The sequence below is a fragment of the Pteropus medius genome, unplaced genomic scaffold (genome assembly GCF_902729225.1).
Source record: "Pteropus medius unplaced genomic scaffold, Ma_sr-lr_union100, whole genome shotgun sequence".
Classification (NCBI taxonomy): domain Eukaryota; kingdom Metazoa; phylum Chordata; class Mammalia; order Chiroptera; family Pteropodidae; genus Pteropus; species Pteropus medius.
In genome coordinates, this window is record NW_024344378.1 from 44961775 (window position 1) to 44967456 (window position 5682).

A 5682-nucleotide genomic window follows, 5' to 3' on the forward strand; every position below is an offset into this window, starting at 1 on the left:
GCCACCTGAGGGTATCATGTACTGAAGAGGATGTGGGGTCACTGGAACTCTCGTACATTGCTGGTTGGAAAAAAAATGGTTCAGCCCCTTTGGAAAACAATTTGGCAATTCCTTATGGAGTTAAACATATACTTACCTTATGAATCAGCAGTCCCACTTCAAGAAAAATGAAAGCATATCCACACAAAAATACCTGTATGCAAATGTGTATGGCAGCTGTATTTGGAAATAATCCAAGTATCCATCAACAGATGAATGAAAAAACAAAGGTGGTCCATTCAGACACTGGAATACTACTCAGCAACATAAAGGAATGAATTGCTGGCCCATGCAAAAACATGGATAACTCACAAAAGCATTATGCTAAGTGACAGAAGCCACACTCAAAAGCTTTTCACAAACTATATTTTTTTTTAAAGGAAATTGTCTGCTTACAAATATTACACATCTGATGATTCGAAAAATTTTCCAGAGAGTAGATGCTGACTCTGGACACATCGAGCCTTATTTCCCCTTCATTACCCACAGGCTTCTCTGTCTGGGACCACAGGACACACTCATACCACTTGCAATGCTGGCCCTGCAACTTTATGTCACAATGCTGGGCGAGTCGGGACTGCCGGAGGTGGGGATACTTCTGGAAAACGTTCCTATAACCAGGAGGGCTAGTAATAAGTAACCCAGACATGGACATGACTGAGACTCACGTTCATGTATCTATCTAAATCCAAGTATCCCCAACTCAGCTTGCCCTTAGTCTGATCCCCAAACACACCCAACAATTTATTCTAACACAACCAACGGGAATAGTGTGACATAGGGAAAGTTGGAGTGACAAAAGACAAGGGGCTTAACCTGTTGCTTGCCAGGGAACCTGCCCTGCAGAACACCTCCACTCCCTCCGCCGCCAGTTCCTGACCATCCTTTCTTCATGTCCTCTCTTTCCTCAGCACTCATTTCTTTTCTTTCCTTTGATCCTAAAGGATGAAAAAAACGGCACCTCTGAATCCCCCATGGTGTCTGGCACTCTGCCTATACTTAATACCCTCTCAGCAATGTTTCCCAAAGCTATGTTCGCGTGCTGTTTTTTTTTTGGAGCTGAAATGGCTACTGAACAACGTAGACACTGTACTCAAGAAGTACCGTCTGACAATGACAACTCTGTGACTCTAACGTTTATTAGTACTAATTCTTTTTTTGCCAGATCCTAGGCTAAGAGTCTAAAAATAAAAACAAACAAACAAATCACCACCTCTTTTTAAATTATAGAAAAACCACATGCTAATAATAATAATAATAATAATAATAACAACAACAACAACAATAAAACAAAAAAAGCAGGGATAAAGTGATCGGGCATGAAAGGGAAACACTAACTTCCCCACCCCGCTCTGCACACGCCCAGTCGCCATGCAGAGGCAACCACAGGAACTGGGGGCAGTGGCTGCTCTGAGGTCTGGCTCCTCCCCATGTCTAATTGTGGGGTCTTGAGCAAGTTATCTAACCATTTGGAGCCTCAGTTTCTTCACCTGTAAAATGGGATAAAAATAGTTGCCTTGCAGGATTTTTTTAAGGGACTGGATGAGATGTTTCATGTCAAGTACCTGTGAAAGTTTCCACATCTCTGTCTCCTTCCAATACTTTGACAGTTGGTAAAAAGTGTTCATATTTTTAATTTCTCTGGAATTTACTTTCGGACATCATATGCAATATAACAACAACAACGCATATTATTTTATTTTCCAAGTGGCTAGACAATCATCACGTACTATTTTTTTAATACCTCGACTAGTCTATCTTTCCCCCACCGATTCGAGTGCTACTTTTGTATTATGCCAAGTTCCCATAACCCCTGTGGCTTGGTTTCTGGGTTCTTTGTTCTGTCCCTTTGATCCATCAACTCCACCCTGTTTTAATTACTCTAGCTTTATAGTGTGTTTTGATATCTGGTAGGTCAAGTCTCATCTCATTTTTCTTCGTTTTCAAAATGTTCTTAGCTATTCTTACTTGTTTACTCTTTCAGATGAGCTTTGAAATCAGCTTGTCAAGTTCTATAAAAATCTCTTTAGGATTCTGATTGGGAATGCATTGAATTTATAGATTTAATTTGGGAGGAATTGACATCTTCATATTATTGAGTCTTCTCAGCCTGGAGTGTGATATATCATTCCATTTATTCAAGCCTTCTTTATGTCCTTCAGTAAAGTTTTATTGTGTTCCTAATATTGGATCTGGACATTTCTCATTAAGTTGAGTCTTGGGTGTTTTATAGTCTGGGTCGGCCTTTGTGCGTGGTCTATTTTTCCCATCACATTTCTAACTGGCTATTGCTGCGTGTATAGGGGAGGTGTGAATTTTGATGTTATTTTGTCTCCCGTCGTGCTGATTAACTCTCTATTTAGTTCTAATATTTTCCATGGATTAGAAGAACTTTGACTCAGTCGTTCCTGTCCCACACAAGATGGATCCCCCTCCAGAGCAGGGAGCTCCACGGTACCTGGGTGACGGGAGTTGAATGCACCAACCCTGTTAGGGCTGCTGTCGGCTGTGTGGGCAGAGCTTTTAATCAGATAGTTCTTAGATCTCTTCTATAAATTTCTACAAGTTCGTAATTCTGTTTCCTGTGTCTGTTTCATGCCATTTCTCCGCAATTGCATGATAATCAATGGCAAGTTCTCTTCCTTCCCTCCCTCCTTTGCTTCCTCTTCTGAACTTGTTTAATTGCTACATGCCAAGGGCTGCGCCAAGTGCTGAGAAGGAGATATTGAGGTGATAGTTGCAGGTATAAATGCTTCACACCCTTGGGATGCAAGTAGCATCACTTAAAATATCCTTAAATTAAATTAGAATGTGGCAGAGATGCCTCCCCCAAAATGGCTGGAAGGGCAATATATATTTTTAGGGCTCCTCCTCCACCTTACCTCCCTAGGCAGTTCGTGAAACCCAGGAGCTTGCACAGAACCGAAGGAAGCCTTCTCCTCTCAGTGAGCTGAGTCCCACTTCGTTCCTGGCTGCTGTCCGTTTGTTTCCTGCAGAGGGTGCCCCTCTTGGTCCTGGGCCTTTGCTCTGCTGCTGATGCTTCTGCTCCAGCACCCAGCCTTCTCTGAGAGTGCCCCAAAGGAGAGCCCGGGGACTGAGGCTGCCCCTCTCGGGCCCTCTCAGCAGTGCTCTAAGGGCACACAGCCCCAGAGCTGGTGATGAACCCCTGAAACGGCCCACCTCTGGCCACCTTCGAAGCCCCCACCCCCCGCAGCGGCTTCTCTCCTCCGCCCCCAACACAAATGACTCTTTTCCACCCACCTCTCACAAAGGACCGTGATCACCTATTAGAAGAGTCTGGAATGGTGGTTCTCAATCAGGGTGGTGGCTGTGGCAGTGATTTTTTTCCCCCAGGGGACAGTTGATCTTTCACCATCACGTTCCTGGGGCTCAGCTCAGCCAGGCACTTACTAAATGTAGTTGAATTAAATGAGGCCTGAAAGACAGACAGCTCAAGGGTCCTGAGCACACTAGAAGGTGGCCACAGGTTTTCAGGATGAGGTATCTTCTGAGGTACGCTGAATGCCTCCATTCACGGGGCACTCACTCCTTAAGTCCACGACATTCCGCGACAGCTCCAGCCCTCTGTGCAGAAGTTCTAGATGAAAGGTGAGGGTGAGGTCAGACCCTTAACTGTCTGAGGACCACATGTGACTAGCAGCTGCCATATGACAGCACAGGTCTAGACATTAGAAATAGGAAGTCCTAGTTTCTTCCTTAGAGGGGCAAAAACTGCCATCTCTTCCTTTCTGATGAGTCATTCTTCCTTCCCAAGGACAGAAGGGAAATATTGGCAACAGTGGAAGAAACCAAACACACAGTTCTTAATCGGTCTCAGCCACACTGAAACTCAGTGTTTTCTCTCAAGGACCCTCTAGTCTCAGGTAGGAGATGAGCATACTACTGTCAACCTAAGAATAAAAGGCCTTTTTTTTTTTTTGGTGAGGCAACCCTTGGTTGACCTCACAGATTGCAAGGACCTTGTCAGCTTACAATCCCTTATTTAAAATTTTTTTTTTTTGCCTACAGCACCTGGTCTTCCTAGGTGGTCTCCCATCCAAGTACTTACCAGGCTCAACCCCGCTTAGCTTCAGAGATCAGACGGGATCGGGCTTGTTCAGGGTAGCATGGCTGCAGTAAAAAGGCCTTTTGAAGAGAGAGACAACAAACATTTACTGGAGATAAAAAAGAATAGCTATTCTGAAATCACTGATTCAGGCAGAAACCCAAATGGATCTCGGATTAGAAGATAAGGCAAGGGATATTTATGAGAAAGGGAAGGGGAACAATTACATCATTGGCAGATAAGCTAACATAGTGTTGCTAGTTCTAAAGAATGTTTTTAATTTTCAGTCTGGTAGTTATCAGTCAGGCAGTCATAATATCTGCTTTTTTGTTATTCTTGCAAACAGTTGTTTGGGACACAGTGTTGCCTTAGTCCCAGTCTAAAGGTTATTTTGCACTGTTTTAACATTCCGAAAGTTTGAGACATGCAAGGCAATTCCTCTGGGATGGCAGCTCCATTTATTTTTTTTTATTTTTCATGCCACTAATGCAGGTGACAAGTGCTATCATAGAGGCACGTAGGTGGGCTGTAACAGAATGACACAGAGTAACTACATTTAGATGACTGTGTTATCCACATGGAGGGGATATTTGGTGTATACTTTGAAGAGTCACTAGTCGGCCAAGCAGACAGGGAGTATGTGTGTGGGGTATGAGCACTCCAGGCAGGGAGGAGGCCTGAGCAAATATCAAGTGTCCTGAGTAAGGGCTTGTGGCCTGTTCCTGAGGCGAGTCCTCAGTGGGCTGCCGTGGGAGCCTTGTCGGAACTGGGCCTGGAGGGGTCAAGAGAGGCTGATGGTGACAGGCTCTGTATGTTTCTGTGGCGGGCTTCCCCCATAGAGCCTAGTTCAGAGTTCTGCTTAATGACCAGGGCGGACTTGGATGGGGGGAGTGGGGCGTGGGGGTGGCAGGCAGCACAGGCAGGGATCCAGTTTTGCTTCCAGCCATCCCTGCAATGCTTCTTTCCACCAACAGGGGGCAGGGCGACCTCAGGAAACGATAACCATTTTGGGGGGATTTAGGTTGCTGGTTTAAGTCCCGCGTTCGGTGAGAGCTTGTAATACTGAGCATCAGGCTTCATGTTGGACTCTGAGTGCACCAAGACAAACCCCACCCCTTCTAACCTGTGTCCCAGGCCACATGGATTGGGGGACTGCAAGGAGCAGCGGTCAGTTCTTTCAGGGTGGAGGCCAAAAGAGAAGTAAGACCGCTGCCTAGAGGAGGTGATTCTTCAGAGAGACCAAGAGAAGTTGCCCTCTCAGCTGACAGGGTGGGAACATGCGCCACCCGGAGGGGACAGATAGTGATGCATGGAGGTGACACTGCCTGGAGAGTCTGGTTGCACTGCAGCTCCGGATCCCAGAGGGACGGAGGGACGAGCATAAACGGAAGGGGTGCTGGGACTGTGAGAGGTGTGGTGGGGCTGTGGGCGTGGCGCACAGGGGGCTCTGGAGTGGTGCTAACGAGCTTCATCCTGGGGCAACATTGAGGAGCAGACAGATGTTCTTTAAAAAAAATCAAAGAAAAATTTCATTCGGGAAAATTTCAAATGTACACCAAAGTATGTAGCGTAACCCG

The 5682-nt window shown here is 45.7% G+C and overlaps 1 pseudogene; it reads right to left on the reverse strand.

Annotated features, from left to right (window-relative positions):
• Positions 1-4059: 4059 nt before the first annotated feature.
• Positions 4060-4178, reverse strand: LOC120609934 (uncharacterized; annotated as a pseudogene).
• Between the last annotated feature and the right edge of the window lie 1504 nt (positions 4179-5682).